Source organism: Pristis pectinata, chromosome 32 (assembly GCF_009764475.1).
Source record: "Pristis pectinata isolate sPriPec2 chromosome 32, sPriPec2.1.pri, whole genome shotgun sequence".
NCBI classification, from domain to species: domain Eukaryota; kingdom Metazoa; phylum Chordata; class Chondrichthyes; order Rhinopristiformes; family Pristidae; genus Pristis; species Pristis pectinata.
In genome coordinates this window covers 165,895-184,534 of record NC_067436.1, presented here as the reverse complement: position 1 = coordinate 184,534, position 18,640 = coordinate 165,895, and the positions used below count along the sequence as shown (strand labels likewise).

The window sequence follows — 18,640 nt, the reverse complement described above, 5'->3', positions numbered from 1 at the left end:
CCATTGTGGATTTCGGGGTGTGTTTAGGATCGTTATCCTGTTGCAGAAGCCATCCTCTTTTCATCTTCAGATTTTTTGCAGACGGTGTGATGATTGCTTCCAGAATTTGCTGGTTGAATTCATTCCTCCCTCTGCCAGCGAAATGTTACCCGTGCCACTGGCTGAAACACAAGCCCAAAGCATGATCGATCTATCCCCGTGCTCAACAGTTGGAGAGATGTTCTTTTCATGAAATTCTGCACACCTTTTTCTCCAAACATACCTTTGCTCATTGCGGCCAAAATGTGCTATTTTAATTTCACCAGTCCACATGACTTATTTCCAAAATTCATCAGGCTTGCTTAGATGTTCCTTTGCAAACTTCTGATGCTGAATTTTGTGGTGAGGATTCAGGAAAGGTTTTCTACTGACGACTCATCCATGAAGGTCATATTTGTGCAGGTGTCGCTGCATAGTTGAACAGTTCAGAACCACTCCAGAGTCTACTAATTCTTCCTGATTTTTTTTGCAGTTAAACGGGGTTTTGATTTGCGTTTCCAGCAATCCTACGAGCAGTTCTGTCGGAGAATTTTCTGGTCTTCCAGACCTCAACTTGACCTCCACCATTCCTGATGACTTCTATTTCTTAATTACATTAAGAAATGAGGAAACGGCTACCAGAAGACGCTTTGCTATCTTCTTATAGTCTTCCCCTGTTTTGTGGGCGTCATTTATTTTAAATTTCAGAGTGCTAGGCAGCTGGTTAGAGGAGCCCATGGCTGCTGATTGTTGGGACAAGGTTTGAGGAGTCAGGGTATTTATAAAGCTTTGACATTTGCATCACCTGGCCTTTATAACGATGACTGTGAGCAGGCTATAGCCCCAACAAGCTAACGAAGGTCTGAGACCTTGGTAAACGTTATCTGAGAGCTCATATCTCTTGATGTGCCTAAACGTTTGCATGGTGCTCATTTCCTTTTTTCAATCCAAAATTGAACAAAACAAAAACAATACACTAATCTTGCTTAAAATGTTGAAAATAATGTACCATCATTAACTTTATGACTTTTAAAGATCAGTTCATCTTCTACTCACTTAACTATTCACAGTAACAGAAGTGTCGACCAGGGGTGACCACACTTTTGCATGCCACTGTATGCCCTTCATTTTCAGTCTTTCCTCTCCAAGAAAAAGAGATAGTAATAATGCAACTAATCTATGCCCTTCATGATTTTATAAACCTCCATGAAGTCACTCCTCAGCCGCCGTTGACCAGCGGAAAAATTCTCAGCTTATCCAGCCTCTCTTGAAAAGTGAAGATGTTAAGTGACTGCAACATACTTGTGAATAATCTCTGCACCACCACAAGGCAACGACATCTTCCCTGCAGCGATTCTACCAGACTGGCACACAGTTCTCCACGTGGGGTCTCACCAGTGTCACTCACAGCTCGAACATGACGTCCCAACTTTGCATTCAGTGCCCTGACTGATGAGAGCAAGAGTGAAAAACATCGTTTCCACCAACCTGTATTTCTGGGTTGTCAAATTCCTGAAACTATGTACTTATACTCTGAGGTCTCTCGTTTCTGCAACACTCCACCGGGCCCTCCCATTCACTGTGTATGTCCTACCCTGGTTTAACATCCCGAAATTCGACACTTGGCACTTGTCCAAGTTAAATTCCATCTGCCATTCCTTGGCCCACATTCCCAGTTGATCGAGGTCCTGTTGTGGTCTCAGATAACCTTCTTAATTACCCCACCAATATTGGTTTATCCCGCACGGGTAATAAAATTGCCACCTTAATTTTCATTTCTATCGCCAATATAGATGTTACAAACAAGGAACAGGGCACAGATCCATGCGGAAATCCACTGATAACGGGCTTCCAATGCAAAAGGAACACTTCACTACCGGACACCGACACCCAGCACCATGCCAAATTAGCATCCAATTGACTCGTTCTCACTGAGTCCAATGTGATCCAACCTTCATGAATAGCCTACCACGCGGGACATTTTCAAATGCCTTGGTAAAATCCATAGTTCTATAAATGTCCACGGGCCTGGCCTTGTTGCTCTTCGTGGTGACCTCTTAAAAGATCAATCAAATTCGTCAGGCAGCGACCTCGGCACAAAGCCGTGCTGACAATCCCTGTTGAGTCCTTGTCTTCACAAAAACAGGTAGATTCTGTCTGTCGGAATACCTTCAAGTCACTTTCCCATCATAAGTCCCTTCACCGGCCTGTAGTTCCCTGGCTTGTCCTTGCAGCCCTTCTGAAGTAAAGGTGCAACATCAGACTCCCTCCCGTCTTCCGGTAGCTTTCACGTGGTTAACTATGTTAAAAAAATCTCTGCCAGCCCCCGAGCAATTTCTTTCCTGCATTTACACAATGTCACAGGCTACATGTAGTCAGGCCCGTGGAAATAACCACCGTGATGACCGTAAGACTCCCAGTGCCTCCACATTTGTCATGTGTATATGATTGAAGACATCACTATTGGTTTTGTGAACGCCCCAACCTTCATGATCTTCTCCATGAAAAATACAGGCGAGAGATATCCATTTGAGACCTCGCCCATCTCCCTGTAACTCGACACATGGATAAACTCACTGATCCTTAAATAGACATTCCCACCCTTGCTACACTTTTGTCTCAATGTTCACAGAATATCTCAGGGTTCTCCTTGACCTTTTCCACCAAACCTGTGGCGTGTCCTCATTTTGCCCTCCTGATTTCTTTCTAAGCTGTTCTCCAACATACCTTCTATCCCTCAAGGGATTCGTTTCATCCCATCTGTCGGCATTTCATTCTTTTTCACTTTTTCTCTCTCTCTCTCGCCCCCAAAGAGATACTTTGATGGATACTTGCTGTGTGTGATAAATAGAAAGACAGAGTGGGGGATATCTCGGAGACAGGAATGAATCACTGCAGAACAGAAATTAACAACGACGAGAGAAGGTGAGGAAGAAGAAGAGAAAGAAGGAGGGATGGAGGAATGCAGTGATCGACGGAATAGGACAACACATCTGAGAGCAAGAGACTGAAAGGGGAGCAGAAAAGTGTGCTATGGACACAGATGGAAAGAGAACAACAGGAAGCTATCAACAGAGAGAGAGAGAGAGAGAGAGGCAGAAGCGGAGGATAGATGGAGAGATGGGACTTTGCTTGTGAGAGAAAGACTGGAAGGTGACAAAAAACAGAATCAATTGGATCACGAGCAGGTCGTTCGGCCCGTCGAGCTCGCTCCTACATTCAACAATGCTTAGTCGATATCAAGACAACTTTCTGTCTTTTCTTTGTTCACTCATTCCTTTGGTTTCCGGAATTCTAACTCTGTCTGTTCCTAATGAAGTCATTGACCCAGTCTTCGCAGCGGTCCCATGGGATAATTCACCTGAATCGAGACATTTCTCTTTCCTTCAGTCCTAAATAACCGTCTCCTTCAAAAAGTGAGAGAATAAAACATAGAGACGAGGAGGGAATATGGCGAGAGGGAGAGAGAGAGAGAGTGAGAGAGAGTTGGAGAGGGAGAGAGAGACAGAGAGAGAGGGAGAGCGCAAACATGACGGAGGTATTTGGTTTCACAGCAGGTATGAGGAATTTAACTGAATCAAGTCTTCTGACTTCAGAGCAAAATCTTTTGGCCGCTTTTTCAAATGTCAGTCGGAACGACCAAAAGACGCACTCGCCTTACCATCTGAAGCAAGATACAAAATCATGTTCCTGTCCAGGATCGAAGTGGGTACCTTTCGCGTGTGAGGTGAACGTGATAACCGCTACACTACAGAAACCAACTCCCACTAGCTGCACTTTACACAGACGAAGAAGCATCATCTGCAACTTCACTTCCACAGTGAGTCACTTCGTCTCTTCCGATCAGCGATATCCCCTTGTTCAGCCCAACACTTCCCTTCTTCTTTGACTCAAAAACATGGAGGGAAAATCTGCCACTTGAGCGACTCCCCATCAACCAGCCGAAACATCCACTAGCTCCAGCCCCGGGGCGCCGCGGCTGCAGTGCGAGGCAATTCAGTCACATGTGTCATCGCGATGACAGCTTCGGGGATTTGGGAACATCCCATGGATTTGCAGTTCTTCAAATACTCGCTGCTTCGGTGTTCAGATAAGACTCAATATCCAAACATAAGAAAGGTGTCAACATTGGTGACGTCAAATCTAATATTTGCCCTTTTGGTCACAGCTCGTTTATTTTATCACCGTCACATGACTGGATAGAAATGTGCGAACATCTCTCGTAAGTCTGTATCTGGGGCCTAAAACGTTCTTCCTGGTTTTACCACTGAATGAGTAGGGTCCAAATAAAGAGGGTTTCCGCAGAGGAAAAGATTATCTGGCTTCAACGCGGTGAATGGTATTATTGTTTAAACGCCTCAGCGAAAGGTCGTCGGACTTTAAATGGAAATGCAAAGTGAACTTCATTGAAATGCACCATGTTTTAATTTGACATCGCCTCATAAGTCCTTTCAGGACCCGTTTATCAACCAACATATCTGCCCTGCTGTGCTGCAGTCAGTGCTTCACACTGTTAGCTTTGCGCTCCTTTCGTCGAATTACGGACCCATTTCTGTAAAGGCAAATATTCAATTACATTTACAGTCTTTCTGATAGTTTACGTATCTTCTTGTTCTTTTATCTCCTGCTTTCTTCCAAATTTCTCAAGCTTCACTTTGAAAATATTTGCCCTGTTAAACTTCCCTGAATCCAAAGTAAAATTCTTCATATCTTCCTCTGCCTGCGTTGTGTATTTCACTTCCACCTGGATATGTGATATCAATTGGAGTTCTCTGCGGAAGCGGTTTAGACGTTGGATTTAGAGGGGTTTCTTGGCGCTGTTTAGAACGCAGCTCGCAGAAGGCTTGCAGTTAAAGTGAATTTTCGCACCGAAGAGGGAAGCGTAAGATCACCAGCTTTCGTTGTTAAACAGTGTGCCTTCCGCTGCTCGACTGACGTGTCATAGATTCCATGACAAGGAACATGGCGTTCGGCACGACATTGATAGCTGAAGATGTTCAGCAGGTCAAGCAACATCCATGGAGATGATTCATCGTGTAGTTTGCTGGTCAGTGACGTTCCCGCGAACAATGAATTGCTGTTGAGAAAGAAAACATATCAATGTTATTTTACCGACGGTCCCAGACTTTCTTTGACACAAAACATGCAGTTGTTTTCTTGAAATGGTTCCGATGGGGTAAGGAGCAACCTGTTTCAGTGGACGCGCAGATGATTGGTTTGGTCAGTCCCAGGTGAAGTCTGCACTGCTTCAGCTGTCCGCAGATGGAGTAAAGACATTGTCATGGCCCATTTATATGTTCTAACATTTCCTTGTTGTCTTTCACGGACACATTATTTTGCATTTGGGATAACATTTCAAGGAAACAATTGTATGTTTTGCGTCAAAGAAAGTCTGGGACTCTTGTACTTCTGCAGTGACTCAGTCTTCTCATCATAACCTTTGATGACCTGGATACTGAGATACCTAACAATCTCTGCCTTAAATACGCCCAATTACTTTGCCTCCACAGCCGCCCGTGGTAAGAAATTCCACAGATTCACCACTCTCTGGCTAAAGAAATTTCTCTGCATCTCTGTTCTGAATGGGCGCTGTTCAATCCTGAAGTAGTGCCCTCTTGTACTAGACTCCCTTACCATGAGAAACAGCTTTGCCACTTCTACTCTGTCCAGGCCTTTCAACATTCTACATGTTTCTCTGAGGCCCCGTCATTCTTCTGAACTCCAAGAAGTACAGCCCAAGAGCCGTCAGACGTTCCTCATATGATGGGAGTAATGTAATGACAGGGTTTGAATAACAAAGTTTGAGGGAGAGGAAATGGTGTGCAGGTATAAGTAGGTATAAGTACAGAGACTGGAGAAATAGATAGTCGAAGGAGAAAACAGAATGCAATAGCTGAATGTTTTGCGGACACTGCAACACTGGGTGGGACTGTGAAATGTGAGGTGGATTCACGGGGGATTTTAGCCGATCTGGACAAGTTGACTGAGTTGGGAAATAGGGTGTTTTGTCTGAGTTTACCGTGAGGAGTGACGAAAATAAGTTGAAGTGAATACGAGCAAACGCTTTTTCACAGAGAGGAGAAAAACGGAAGAATTCGTTGTGCTTCCACAACCAGGCCCAACAGAAGCAAACTACCAGAAACAATGTACAAATCAGGAAGCCAGAGGAACCGCCATCCAAACCTGACAGGTCAAAGGCCGAATCAAACTTTGCAGAGTTACTTCTTGAAATCTGGCTGATTAAAGATGGGGGAAGGGGGAGAATACATCAATATTTTAAAATTTCCGCCCTGAAATAGTATAACTGTAATCTCAATATCTTCGAAAAGCCGTTATATTTTAACACAAACCTGGGATGCATTGCCAATGCGCTTCCGTATCGATTAGGTTATTACATGCAGGGTAGAAGCATGTGCTTATTTTTTACACGAAAATACAGGCGCACAAAATTCATGGAAGGTCGTTTCTCAGTGCTCTGAAATAAACTAAGACGTTTTAGTCAGCAAATAATTGCGTTCGAAATGAGTCAGCCAGCAATGAGGGAGAATCAATCCCAGCGTTCAGATTGGGTCTGTATCAGTCTCTGGGAAGAAATATACAATGAATGTACATACCGGCAAGATGTGCTCCAGGCAATGGATTGGTTCTCGCTGGGTTAGTCTCACACTGAACCATTACATACGGGAAAAAGTGGATTCTTCCTTGCTGGAGACATTATGTGATTCTGTGCTGTTAAGTCGAGGGAATTTCCTGAGAAGTAAAAAAAAGTTTCAGCGTCAATAATTGGATCGATCAACATAACGCAAGTGCAATAGAAGCCTATATATTTACAAAGAGCAACCCCGGTCACTGTGGATAGTCCCTGAGGAAAATAGAGTCGCGAGTTTCCGTCAGAACAGAAGATCATCTCTGGTTCAAAAGAGAAAAAATACACCTGTTGGCGAAAGAATGATGGAACGTCAGAGATCCCAAAGTATTCTGAAGTGGGAGGAGTTAATGGCATTATTTTTTTAAAAAAAGAATAAGCAATCATCATCTTGACTCAGTGCAACGTAATCCTGACTTGGATCAGCCTCAATGTGAAATCAGGTCCTGCCACAGGAAACTGAAGTCACGTAAATCTCCTTTGAATTAGAGGTAATGTTGTGCTTTAATGTCCCTGAGCCACAATTTTACGATGTCCCCAACGTTCTGCTTTGCCCGAACATAGTTCTTATTGTTCGCCGTCTGTCCCACACATTTCCAAAATGTTCTTGCATCTAATGGCGGCCATCACATTTGTGAATCCGAACTGCTGTCCATCAAACGGCACCATTTCCTTCCATCGGGATTTTACAGACGAAGCCTTACAAGATCACGAAGAAGTCGACTCCATTTCAGAACGTGTAACTTCCAACGGTGTTGTGTGATCTGGCTGAGCAGAATCTCTGTGTGATATGCATTAGTGTGGGCTAGAACATGCACAGTTTTCATTCAGAAACACAAAATTGGTGAGGTGCAAGCTCATCGCAAAGGGAAACACACATTGACAGTTTTTAAATCATCTAAGCTCTTGCGGGAACAGTTGATCTAACAATGTGATGATGTCACGGGGAAGGTGTTAACGTCCTGAGCTGTCGCGAAAGGCTGCCGGCACAAATAGCTCGCAGAAAATCAGAATTGTTGTCATTCGTGTTATTAGTGAGAATGACTTCTTCTGTGTGTTTGTATTTTTTGATTCAGTCCATTACAGAGCAACACACACGGCAAACTGAGAGCCTTAGAAAATAAAATGGACAACACAATGGATATTTGTGTCAGAAATGTATGGACAACTGGAAAAAAAGTTCATTCACCTCCCTCAACGTTGACATCGCCGGGTTCTGGACTTCTACCACGCACAAGGTGAGACCACGAAAGCTACTCTCCACCAATCAGAGGGCAAAGGACAGCAGGCACACGGAAAAACCACCACATGGAAATCCCCTCCAAGTTGTAAGCTGATCTTTTGGGAAATATTCAGTACATGTATGTTTCCATATGACGTAAATGGAGGACATTGGATCTGTCTAATCAGTGGAGGACCACAGAGCACCCCTTCATACAGTTAACATTCGCTGACATGTATCTCCCGACATTCCACACAGACAGAACCGTATGACAGCATTGAACCTGCGTCCGCGGACTGTACGCTAACAGCCCCACGCATTAAAAAGGAAGCAGACAGCAAAGTTATATCCGTTGAACTGCAAACGACCGTGGCAGGACTCGAGGCTGCAATCTTCTGATTGCTCCGATGTTCCTTTTCCGGAATCAGACGCCTTCTCCATTAGGCCACACGGCCGACAGCACCATAAACTAGTGAACACAATTGTCACCACGACCACACACACAACACTCTTATACCCTCTGTCGGTTCCTTCAGATATGTATCCTGGAACTCACTCTCTGACATCACGTGGGGGAACCATCACCAGAATTATTGCAGCGGTTCGTGAAGATGGCTCACCAGCACCTTCCCTTTCGCAGTCACTTGTGGACAATGAATTCAGGCCTTGCAAAGTGAATACAGTAAAATCTTGGAAAGTGATTCACACAGGCAATTAGCTAAGGGAACCTTGGATGTCGCAAGAGTTGGTGAATTTAATCAAGAAGAAATGAAAAGAAGCCAATGTCAGGTTTGGGAAGCCAACATTAAACGGAACAGTTGAAGGTTATGGAGGAGCTAGAAAATAAATCAAGAGGGGAATTAGGAGAGCCAGGAGGGGCCATGAAAAGTTCTTGGCAAGTTGTATTAAGGTGAATCCAAAGGGATTCCATACATAGATCAAAAGCAAGAGGATAACTCAAGGATAAAGAAGGGATGATGTGCCTGGCGACCGAGGATGTGGGCGAGGTCCAGAATGAGTACATTACGTCGGTATTTAGAAAAGATAGTGAGATCAATGTGGAGCGGGCAAATATGATGGGGCGTTTTGAGATGAAGGAAGACGTATTGTATCTCTTAAAGAACTTTAAGGTGAATAAGTCCTCAGGGCCTGATGGGATTTAGCCCAGGGTATTGAGAGAGTACCTTTGCTGACGGTATCAATTGTACGGAGGTTGCGATAGAATATGGCAGAGCCTCGGCCTGAAACTGCCCTGACGTTATTTCACAGATCAATGTCACCTCCTCGCCCCGCCCCCTCCCCCGTGATATCCTTCCACCATGTTCTCCTCCCGACGTCGGACAAATTCCGGGATTTCTCGCGTGACTTCAGGCAAACAGTTTCTTTTCATGATCAGAACCTTGAAGTCTGATACTGGGCCTATCGCCCGCAAGGATTTCATCGGCCTTGGACAAACAGTGCTCCATGAAAATGTATTTTAAAATATCCGTTATTTTGGCAGATCTGCAAGCTCTCTCCAATTACCTTCACCCGTTTTTCCCAATAAATCTTCAACTCCCCTCCCAAACCGCTCCTTTCCAAACTGATTAAAAGTTTGCAGACTTTCTGCTACGACCACGAACAGAATCTGCCGGGCCCCCACTCTTTCTCTGAAGGCATTTCAATCGGCCAACTTCCGCTGCCATTCCGTGTTCTCTTACAATCTCTGCCGTTTCTAATTTGGCAACAAGTCTAGCTCTGTAAATGCACTTATTTCTCTCACAACTTTTTGCAATGTTATTATTGCCCTGACATCGTTGGGTCAGCGATTTGTTCGGGCCACAGCTGCTGGTGTCTGTCCAGGACGAATCATTATCGAGCGTAGAATAACGTGGAATTATTTCAGGATTGGCGTGGGTCGGGGGCGAGGACTCCGTGGGACATCGTTTTTGTGCTATCTCAGTCATTGCAACCTGCGGCACAGTGTATTAGAATCTCCAGTTTGGGCAACACACTGATCAGAAAAGTTCACCTCTATCCACCCCTGTACGACAGTTTAGAAATCCATGAATCACTTATGCTTTGCTAACCCCGCTTTGATGATGTCCATACACTGTCATCAACCCGTGAACTTCTTCCCCCAGTTACCTCAGTTCCTACCCCCTGAAGCATGTGTCATTTCGTCTGTTTTCTCTGCTCAATTCCCTTTCCTCCATTTCCCGCCCCTGCTCTGCCATTTCTGCCGCTCTCACACTGCGTCCGATTGTCAGCGCCCACGGGGTTGACCAGAAATTCCATTCTACGCCACCCACCATGTGCGTTTGTTTCTAATTTTACCCACCCTCTTCAGAAAAATGGAAGAGCATATTGTAAAAAGGAGAGGGCAGCTGGGCTGAGTCTCCCTTCACTCCGGAATGGAAATGCCCTCCAGCTCTCCGTGTCATCTCCTTGGGCCACCTTCCAATCGATGTCGCCCCTGCCGTATTCAGTTCACTGCCATTACTATTGCGAAGTAACTGTGTAAATGCGACTTCGAGCAGCATTTTCGTTGAAATGAATGAGGTGAGGTATCCACGGCTCTTTCATCCCGCATTACGGTAAAACTAATAATCAGGTCAATCAGCCACTGTTTGTCAACAACTCATCCGTCTGTTCTTTTTGGTATCAACTCGTGCTGAACATATGAACACAGAATGTTACCCATCCGTCTACAGGCACCTTTGTGCGGTCTTGCACATCAATGAGTTGGGCGCTGCTCTGTACGTTACATTTTCACTCATTCGCCAGTCAGAATTTCAGCCCAGGCGCGTACAGTTTTGATTCCGATCCCTTTGTTTTGACCACTAGTTTCCCTGTTAGTCTATTTCACGAGCCCCGCACTGAAAACATAATTTGAAACCCGGTACACTTCAACCTCTCGCCTCCCGTCCCCTGCACTGCTGCTCACAGATTCAAATCTGCATTCACCGTTCGGACGACTCCAGTGGCTTCACCTTTCCCACTGAACTTCTGCTGATTTTAATTGTCCTCTATATGAATTGGCAATGACGTGATACCGTTCTGGATGAATGACCCATATTTTCCCAGAAACTCTCCTGTCCCTTCCCCAAGTGTGTGTGTTTTTTCCATAAGGTTCTTATTCATGCAGCTACAGACAGTTCTGTGTGGCTGACGGGCTCGTTCACTTTTGAACGACATGTGATGATTTGTTGCCACAAGTTGAGGACTAAATATTGCACGGAGAAAAGTGTAACCAGAGTTATAAGGACAGTGATAACGCTGTTTTGTTGTAAAAACATCCCCTGGTACGTTGCTTTAACCCTTCATTCATTGAAGAGAAAGTACCATGGGGCTGCGACGCAAAGTTAGTTTCCCCAACTAAACCCGTATGGGTGATATTCAGCTGGATTCACCGCTGGTTCCTCAGCTCCCAATATTCTTGATATCACTACTCAACGCTCTGACAGTAGGTCACATTTTAGCGACCAGTAGAGTCCGCAAGAAGGTGAGGGGCAGCAAGAATGATGTGAATCGCAATGATGCCGAAATGGAAAACCAATGGAAGTCCATCATCTTCCTCTTCGCAATATCCGGCAACTTCATGCTGCATTGGATGACGTGTTTCGTATTTTTCATGTCAATCCCAATTAAAAAGGCGTTATTATTCAACTGGTTTCCACGACCCGTTGTTGATCGTGGACTGAAGCCGCGACATGCTCCTGATTCCGAGCTGCTGCACAAACACTTGTACGTTCAGACAGGAGCAGAAGAATGTGGACAAACATCCGCTAAGAATAATGAGTACGTCAAGAAAAGAAATAATGTCGGAATTCCGGGCATTAGGTCCCAACAGCTTGATTTCCCACTTTACCTGTCCAGTGATTTTTCGGTCTGCTTCAGGATCATCTTTCGGCAGAATTCGGAAATATATTGCGTATTTCTATGATTTAAGTGAGTGAAAAAGGTCGAAGAATTCGTCTCAGATAAATGCAAGCGGACCAGGTTACGGAGGTAAAATGTTACCTTGCACACAGGTGCATTCAAAACCTTTCGATGAATTGAACATCTAACTTTACGTTCTAATCCACCGTCAGACAGCTGAGGAATTGATGTTACCATGCGAAAGAAACATTTACAAATTTTGGACAGAAGGAGAATGCAAATCATGTGCGAATCACTTCCGAGAATTAAAGCACTGATTTTGATCAAGGTCACATGTTAAATTCCCTTTATTTTTATTGCCGGCGACCTCGCCTCCAGCAGCAGCGCTGGGATCATTTATTTTGGAACTTTGGGAATTACGTTTCTCGTCGTGAATTCACTCTTTGTCTGTGAACAGTGGTTTCCAGCCGCGCGTCTAACGGACGGATGGCCGATGGGTGTTGTTTCCGACGAGAAATATCTCGGTCTTTTCTATTATAACCGCAATTCAATGGGAAAATGCCAGGGACGTATCAATACTGACGTTTCCAGCTGCGAGATTTAAACGTCGCTCTGAACATGGTTCTTCCTGAAACGAGTCCCCCGAACAGACATGTGACCAGCTTTTTTTTAAAGTGGCGAATCTCTTGCGCAATGTGTTCAGCAGCCAGTGCGAATGGACACGCCATTTAGTGGCGTTCAACTTGCGTTCTATGTCGCTAATTGAGGGCCTACTTGGAAACGGATGTGTTGAGAAGATCTATTGCTCTTCAATGCAGGCTAGATTCTGAATAGTCAGGAGGACGGATGCTTTATGACGGAGCTGCAGACAGTTTGTAATGGAATATCAGAGAAAGACGAATAATAAACTCCATGTGAGTCGTCAGATGACTTACAACACCTCTCCTTTTTGTCCGAGACTCGGTAAGGGAGGAGAGGTTGGTTGAGAAACCCGACGATCCAGATGATTGCTATTACACTGTTAGGGATTTTTGCGTGGTCCTGGGGACAAATAAGAACGTGTTCTTTGCAGAACTGAATGAAAGTTTATCTTACCGCCTGGTACAAAACAATGCTCACCTGCGTCCAGATCTCCAGCAGCTAAATCTCACGGAAGAGAGGGTCATTATAAAGTTCCCCTGGGCGATCATACAGCAGCCTCGGGGTCCAGTGACCTGGAACTTACAGCAGAATTACTTAATGTGAACCAGCAGTCCCGCTACCCCGCAACACAGATCTCAATGACACACTGATGGCCACATTGCCTATTCGGTACTGTTGACTAGGTCTTGGAATTGGCAGTCGATGTGAGATGAGACAGCTCCTCAATGGACGAGGAAGAAGTGGGACCGAATAGTTTTGAATAGAATTTATTAGCTTGGGATGAGATTGCAATTACTGGGTGACATATGGTTAAAATGAGGTTGGTACAGATCGGGATTTGATGGGCGGCAAGGTCACGGTGGGCAGAATGGTATTTACGTGTTATCCGGCTCCATGGAACAGAAACAGTGTTAACTCGTGCAGTCAAGAGATTTTTTTTTCCAGTTAAACTGTTTCTGCACCATCCTTTCAAAGACCATCAGGTCCCATACATTCCGGGTTTAAAAGAGGTCAATGCTGCCTTGACAGTTCTGTCACTCATATTAGGGCCAGAGTCGTAGTGTTTTGACGTTAAGAAGGCTTGTCCGGTGAAGTTGGAACTGTCGAGATCAAGGACCCATTGTCTGAGGGTAAGGGCTGGGCCAGTCAGAGGAGACGAGAAGAATTGTTTTCGGCCACAGGAAGCGTATATTTGGAACTCTGCGCCTCAAAGCTGATGAGGCTCACTGGCTGAACATAATTTCGACAGTGTTGGAATTACATTGGACATTAAACGAATCACAAGTGTGAAGTTAGTGCAGCCAAGTGGTCCTGAAATAATGCCTTGGCCATCGTTCTGTGACTGGCGGATCTCTTGTCTGCAGGTATATTACTTATTTTAAGCAACGCCTCTCTGAATGTTTCAGTATCATAATTAGGTTCATTACAACTGACATATGTCGTGAAATTTGTTGTTCTGCGGCAGCAGTACAGTGCAGACAAAACGACATATCGATTCCGATAAGTTTCGAAAAATAAATCAACAGTGCCAAAGAGGCATAATGAGGTAGTGTTCATGGGTTCATGGTCCGTTGAGAAATCATCCACCACTTTCGGCGATCACTGTCATGGGCTCCACTTCCATTCACTCTGAATCCCACAGCTCCTACCACTCACGAGACCGTCTGCTCCTCGGACACACTGATCCCATGGAGAAACGAATTTGAAATTGTAATCATTGCGGTGATGTCATTTCCGAGAACGGTCCATTCGTCAGTCAGCAGGGAAGCAGGATGTAACACTTAGGTGCTAGGAAAATGACGCAGCCTTGTTCCGGTAAATGTCTATCTCTGGGGATCCTGGAAAAGTCAAGGCGGAAGTCACCGTCACGGGATCTCCGATTGTTCCCGTGTGCAGCATCTGGAGCAGTTGGGACCAGTAAATGGGGTGGACAGAACGACGTGGGAGCGGCGTGATACAATTTCATGGGGCTCACATTCTGTATTAAAATCGAGCGGCAATGATAAGTCAGGAGGACGAGAGGTGTTCAGTGCTCGAAGGACTGATTGTGCAAGCCAACACTGCCGGCAGTATAACAGGAAACTGATGCGAAGGATGAGTCAGTGGCTACATTACATTCCGGAGTTGGATTCGAAGCCAAGTCTCCGCGACATGAACCAAGCACCTGAGATCACTTGGTCGCGTTGATGGCCAATGTAACCGTTCTGTGCTGCTTCCAACGCTGAAGTAAATCCAAAAATCAATCCTTATTTTCTTTCTCTGAAAAAGAGCAACTATGACTCAACAGATTTTACTTGCATTTCTTACCCTAGTAAGTGATTCTAGATATTTACTGAACTTACACAAATCCAGTGAAATGGACAATGTAACCGTTCATTCTTTGGCTGCGTTCAGCGCTGTTTATTTTGTCTCCAGAGCTGGGAAGTGAGGATGAAACACTGCGGGAATCTGAACTGTTTTTAAACGTGTTTCCTCTCGATTAGAGTGGAATTCTGAGACACCATTCTGGACCCGTGAAATGCCCAGGTTCTCCGTGCACAGATCCCCAGCACATCAGACACAGATTGCATCACCTTCTTCTCTGCATGCACGACCTCCGCAGAGGTTACATTGGTATAAACAAATGCAAAGGCCTCGTGAAAAATGAGGGAATGATTGCTGAGTACGTCACGTGGAAGAGATGTGAATGACGTTGAGCAAGACTCTTTGTTTGGAAGTGACAGCCCGTGTGCGAAAGTGTAGTGTGAGCCTGGGTGTGAGAGGACGTGGACAATTTGAATTTTCTTCCTTTACAATTATGCAGAAATTGCTTCATTGAAAGGAGATCACCGAGAAAGACCTGCAAATTCAGGTGATAGCTGTGGGAAAATCATCACTTTTTCCAAGGGCAGTGTAACTACATCCAATTTAGCACCACAATAGAACAGCTTAATGCCCCAAAAATTATCTGAACTCGTCCACTGGTCGCTTCTTGGAAATTAACGTTAACATTGCGTGACAATACAATTTTTATCGTACAGAGAGCGAGAGAGAGAGACAGAGAGAGACAGAGAGAGGAGAAAGACAGAGAGGAGAAAGAGAGAGATGGAGATGCAGAGAAACAGAGACAGAGAAAGAGAGAATGGGAGAGGAACAGAGAGAGAGAGAGAGATAGATAGACTGACAGGCAGACAGAGACCCAGGTGAGACTGCAGATGCTGGAGCAACGCACATAAAATGTTGGATGAACTCAGTGCGTCAGGCAGAGTCTGGGGAAGGAAATGAACAGTCGGCTTTCAGAGTTTGAGCGCAGTTTTGGGGTTGACTAAAGCATCTGATACGGAGAGTCGACTGTAGACCATTTGTTCTCAATAATTCCCTGCTTGAAACGTCACAGAAATGTCACAAGACCGCCACATGGAAAATGACAAGAGTTCGTTGTTTGGGTCTGGACATGCATCAGTGCGCGTAGTGTTGAAGTACTGATGATCAGGAAGGTCACTGCCTTTCAACTGGGGTCGAGCTTTTGCGGAAATCAGGTGGACTCCAGTTTTAAGTCTTACGAACCAGCAACAAAATAAACACACTGAGTCATGATTCAGCGTCAAAAACTACTTTATTAATAGCTACTTATGATAATAAGAAAAATAAAAGTAAAAATGTTAGAATGTAAGAAGTAAAAATGTTAAACCTTAAACATTAACCCCAAAACTGAACTCGTCGTGTGTGTGTGGCAAATTCCCAAACTCCAAGTCCAGGAATGGTTCTTAAAGTTCCAGTCAGCAAGCCATAAGGTGAAACATGAGCAAAGGCTTCTTCAACAACCAACGTTGTCTGAAGATAAGACGTACATGTAGAGAGAAAATAGTGAGTAATTACGAAATCCAAATGTTCCACGATGGAACCCAAACAACACCTTACTCCTTCCTCACCGCAAGAAGCATCCGAATCGTGGTCGTCCACACAAATACCTGTTTCCTTCGACAGGTCAACAACAGTGAACTCCACTGCGTCGTTCCATAGTATCTGCCACCCCGAGAAGCATCCGAGACGTGGCCGTCCACACAAACACATGTTTCCCTCCAGAGGTTAACGACAAAGTGTACTCCACCGGATTACTCCAGAAATCCATATGTGGATTGCAGTGACAGACACAGTTATTGTTTCTCATCCATCGATAGAGAAACTAGCAGGCTGGTGTCTCAAGATCTTTTCTCCCTCTCTCTCTGTCTGTCTGACTCCAACTGACTTCGTCAACAACATCTTTTTCCTTCTGTTCACGTAAGCACGTCACACACAGACACACAGACACACAGACACACAGACACAGACACAGACACACACACACACACACAGACACACACACACACACACACTATGCCCTATCTTAAAGGGACATTCACCAATAGTAACCTAATCCGTAACACCTCTCACCTAAACAGGATTTTTTTTTCTCCAAAGAAAATTCAATGGCGCATACAGCTAGTAATGTTAATACTTATCATTTTACACAATAACAGAATATCAGATTAGTAAAGATACATGTTTCCCATTTAACATCGGGAAAGGCAATCAGCAATTACGTTATCTTTGCCTCTAATGTGAGAAATCATGAGGTCAAACACTTGCAAAATTAAACTCCTGTTTAACAGCCTTCTGTTCTTGTTTTTCACTGCTCAGAAACACCAATGGGTTATGATCTGTATACACAGTCAGTGGTTTCTGAGCATTACAAACATATACAGCGAAATATTGCACAGCTAAAACAAGCGACAGTAATTCTTTATCTATAATGGAATAACTCTTTTGATGCTTATTAAATTTCTTTGAAAAGTCAGCTGCAGGATGGTTAATGTCGTCACGATCACCCTTCTGCGACAACACAGCTTCTGCAGCTTCATCACTGGCATCTACTGCTAATGAAAATGGCTTTTCAAAGTCAGGTGTTTTGATCATAGGATGGTCGCATAAAATGGCTTTCAGCTTCTCAAATTCTTCTTGACAAAAATCTGTCCAAACAAACTTCACTCCCTTCTTCAGAAGATTAGGTAGGGTCCGGCGCCACCTGTTGGTAATCGTCAGTAATTACCGACCTCCTGACTACTCACAACTTTCAACAATGATGCAAAATGTAATGAAACTTCCTCAACTGCAATTCCTAATATTGTATGTTTGGAAATAAACTTTCCGACAACTGCTTTAATGCTTCAGGACATCCTATTTTGTTTAGCGTATAAACATCTCTCCGGAAGAGAAAGGCAACGGTTAATATTTCAAAGGTGAGAATATTTGTCTGATAAATCCTACCCATGGCGCACAAGCAATGTGAGTTTTCCCATATCTCTGCAACCCAGTTATCAAACTTTTGCCCCAACATATTGTAAAGGGGGAAAGACACGGCAAGAAGAAATGTTATCGCCAAGTGCGCTCCGCTGCCGACTGTTCTATCACCAGTAACCTCCGAACTTTGTCACTGCGTTTGATGATGTATTATCAGAAACAGGGGCCGAATAAAGCGTGAATGAAGAACTCCTTCAGCTGTATTGGGCCAGGTACTTGTTTCCACAATGTATTAACCTTGAAACATCACATTACGATTTTAAATTGATGATTCTCACAGTGGTTAAGCGCAGAGTTGGAGCAGCATGGTGCCCCGTGTCCTTGCCTTGAACACTGCACAAAATATTCCAATTACGAATTGGATTATAGTAGCGGTATGAGCAGGAAGTGGCTCGTTGGTCTAGGGGTATGATTCTCACTTTGGGTTTGAATTTCCGAGCATGCGAGAGGTCCCGGGTTCAAATCCCGGACGAGCCCTCTTTTTAAAACATTACGTTACCATTTTGGACCTGCCGGTGAAGTAGTTTGGCACACTTGCCTTCATAAATCAGAGTATCGACAGCAGAGATGACATGTCATGTTACAGCTGCACCAGACGTTGGTGAGACCGCACTTGCAGTTTCGTTCCCCGTTTTCCTCCACCTTTCGTCTGTGATGTTTACTCTTTTCTAATCTAGATTAAATATAGGCATAAGCAAGTAAATTTAATTTGCTGCTTCATTGAACATGGGAGAGTACTGCAGAGGAACAGGCCATTCGTCCTACAATGTTGTGCGGAACTAATTAAAATAATAACACCTAATCACTCCTGCTGAGCATGGTCCTCATCCCTCCATTCTCTGCACATTCATGTGTCCATCTCAGAGCCTCTTTAACGCCTCGATCGCCAGGCACCCACCACTCTCTGTCTAAAATACTTGTCCCACATATCT

The 18,640-nt window shown here is 44.5% G+C and overlaps 1 non-coding gene across 1 annotated transcript; it reads left to right on the top strand.

Moving 5' to 3' along the window:
• Nucleotides 1–18,097: 18,097 nt before the first annotated feature.
• On the top strand, nucleotides 18,098–18,185 carry trnap-ugg (transfer RNA proline (anticodon UGG)). The gene is given in 2 exon segments: nucleotides 18,098–18,133; nucleotides 18,150–18,185. It is a non-coding gene; the product is annotated as a tRNA-Pro (tRNA).
• The last annotated feature ends 455 nt before the right edge of the window (nucleotides 18,186–18,640 follow it).